Here is a 3,663-nt window from a genome sequence, read left to right on the forward strand (position 1 = left end):
TTTTTTTGAGACGGAGTCTCGCTCTGTCGCCCGGAATGGAGTGCAGTGGCCGGATCTCAGCTCACTGCAAGCTCCGCCTCCCAGGTTTACGCCATTCTCCTGCCTCAGCCTCCCGAGTAGCTGGGACTACAGGCGCCCGCCACCTCGCCCGGCTAGTTTTTTGTGTATTTTTTTAGTAGAGACGGGGTTTCACCATGTTAGCCAGGATGGTCTCGATCTCCTGACCTCGTGATCCGCCTGTCTCGGCCTCCCAAAGTGCTGGGATTACAGGCTTGAGCCACCGCGCCCGGCCAAATACAGGGTCTTAAGTGTAGATTTTGACACTCCTTTCTCCAAAACTTACAGAACAAATAGAAAAATATAATAGATACATAGAATATTTCCAGAATTGACCTTATTGATACTTATAAGATAGCACACCCAATAACTTAGAATACAATGCTTTAAGTACACAGTGGACCATAAATGAATGTAAATACATTTGAAGGTTTGAAATCTTACAGTACCTGTTTTCTGATGATGATAGAACTGAAATCTAGAATCAAAAATAAGGTAGTAAGAAAATAAGGTAGTACCAAATATTTAAAAATTAAATAGTAGACCTATTTGATCTGTGGATCAAAAAAGAGTTGATAAAGGGAACGTAGAAAATATTCAAACTGAATAACAACTTAGCATATCGATAATTGTGGGATATAGCTATGGAAGTAATTGAAGAGGAATGTATAGTTTTATATGTTTTATTACAAAAGAACATTAAAATATAAAGTCAGTGATCTAAGTTTCTATCTTAAGAAGACATACAAAGGAAAAATAAACTCAGGTAGAAAGAAGAAAATAATAAAGATAAAAGCATGATCAATAAATTCAAAACAAACAGTAGAAAAAAATAACAGGGTCAAAATTTGATTTTTAAAAGATTAATAAAATTGATGAACCCGTTTCAAAACTAATTTGAAAAAGACAGAGTACACAAAATACCAATATCAGAAACAAAAGTAGGGATCTATCACTGTAGACACTAGAGATAACAAAAAAGATATTAAAAAAATATTTATGTGCATAAATTTATGTGTATAAATTCAACAATTTAGGAAATGAATAAATTCCTTATAAAACAAAACTTGCCAAAGTGATACGGAAAAAAAGAAAATCTGCATAGCCACTTATCAAGTAACTACATTTAAATTATCATTTAAATCTGTTCCATAAAGAAAACTTCAGATCTGGCTGGTTTTACTGGTGAGCTCTATCAAACATTTTAAAAGAAATTATAACTCTTACACAAACTCCTTCTAAAAATAGAGAGGGAAGGCCATTTCTCAACTTATTTTATGAGCCAACATAACTCCAACATCAAAACCTGGCCATGATACTGTTCAGGAAAAAAACAAAAGCAAAACAAAAACAAAAAAAATTATAGACTGATACTACTGTGGATATATACACAGGTATCTGTAATAAAATATTAGAAAATTGAATCTAAACTATATTAAAAAGCTAAAACATCATAATCAAGGTTATAATAATATATTATACCTAATACATGTAAGGCTGATTTCATAACTGAAAATAAATCAATAAAATGCAACATATTAACAGAATGAACAGGAAAAGTCACATGATCTTCCCAGTAGATGTGAGGTAGGAGGTAGGAATTGACCCTGGAGATTGGGCCCAGACACTGGACCAAATTGAGGACTAGCTAAAACAGGGATAGGGTGGAAGCAGTTTACCATAAGACATGCCTGCCAGTGTGCCATGTCAGTTTACCACTGTCATGACAACACCCAGAAGTTACTACCACTTTCCACAGCAATGACCCAACAACCCAGAAGTTGCCACCCTTTTCCTAGAATTTCCTGCATAATCTGCCCCCTAATTTGCATGTAATTAAAAGTGGCTATAAATACATGGCCAACTGCCTCTGAGCTGCTACTCTGGGCATGCTCCCTATGGGATATCCCTGCTCCACAAGGAGCAGCACCTCTGCTGCTACTGTACAGTGCTGATTTACTAAAAGTTGCTGCCTAGGCCAGGTATGCTGGCTCACACCTATAATCCCAGCATTTTGGGAGGCTGAGGCGGGGAGATGACTTGAGGTCAGAAGTTCAAGACCAGTCTAGCCAACATGGTGAAACCCATCTTTTACTAAAAATACAAAACAATTAGCTAGGTGCGGTGGTGCACACCTATAGTCCCAGTTGGGAGGCTGAGGTGGAAGGACCACTTGAACCCCAGAGGCGGAGGCTGCAGTGAGATGAGATTGTGCCACTGCACTCCAGCATGGGTGACAGAGCCAGACTCCATCTCAAAACAGAACAAAACAAAACAAAATGCAAAGTTGCCATCTAACATCTCCAGCTCACCCCTGAATTCCTTCCTGGGTGAAGCCATGAACCCTCTCAGGCTAAGCCTCAATTTTGGGGTTCCCCTGCCCCATATCATATGCAGGGAATACAATGATAAAATGACAAAATGTAACATCCATTCATGATAATAATAATAATAAATCTCTTAGAAAACTAGAGAGAGAACTATCTGAATCTGATAAGGGTATCAGCAAAAACCCCACAACTAACATCATATTTAATAGTATGCATTAGAAATACATACTCCAAAATTGGAAATAAGGCAGAAGTTTCTACTCTCACCATTTCATTTTACTGGAGGTCATCTATAGTGCAGTAAGACAAGAAAAGGAAATAAAAAGGCTAAAATTAGAAAGGAATGAGTAAAATAATCTTTATTCAGAAAACTTAATTGTGTACATAGAAAAGATTCTACAAAAAAGCTACTTAAATAACAAGATTTTCAGATACAATTTTAAAAATCAATTGTAATTCTATACATATACTTAGCAAACATTGAAAAATAATGAATTTCAAAAAAGCAGTGCACTTTACAACAGAAATATTAATGATCTCCCTGGGACTGCTTCCCAGATAAACCATCTTCTACAAGTCTTTGTTTCAGGTTAACACAGAAAGCTTTTATTTTTAAAAGCTTTTAATATTATTTAATAGAGATTACTTTTATTTTTTCATTTTGCTTGACTGTATGTTCTAATTTTTCCAAGTGGCAAGGCATACTTATATTATTAAATATAATTATCAACCTTCAGGCCAGGTGTAGTAGCTAATGCCTATAATTCTAGGCAGAAGAGGGGCAGATCACTTGAGGCCAGGAGTTCAAGACCAGCCTGTCCAACATGTGCTAAACCCCATCTCTACTAAAAATACAAAAAAATTAGCCAGGCATGGTGGGGCACACCTGTAATCTCAGCTACTCTGGAGGCTAAGACATGAGAATCATTTCAACCCGAGAGGCGGAGGTTGCAGTGAGCTGAGATCGTATCATGGCACTCCAGCCTGGGTGACACAGTGAGCCTCTGTCTCAATTTATAAATTAAAAAAAATTATCAACCTTCAAAATTCTATTATAAAAAAAGATTTCACCATTAATTATGAATGAGCTAATTTGGCAAATTATTAATTAATCTTCTTCTTCTCTTTTTTTTTTAAGACAGGGTCTTTCTGATGGCAAGTGATGATGAGCATTTTTTCATGTGTCTGTTGGCTGTATGAATGTCTTCTTTTGAGAAATGTCTGTTCATATCCTTTGCCCACTTTTTGATGGGGTTGTTTGTTTTTTTCTTGTCAG

The sequence above is a fragment of the Rhinopithecus bieti genome, unplaced genomic scaffold (genome assembly GCF_001698545.2).
Source record: "Rhinopithecus bieti isolate Rb0 unplaced genomic scaffold, ASM169854v2 scaffold_30775, whole genome shotgun sequence".
Classification (NCBI taxonomy): Eukaryota; Metazoa; Chordata; class Mammalia; order Primates; family Cercopithecidae; genus Rhinopithecus; species Rhinopithecus bieti.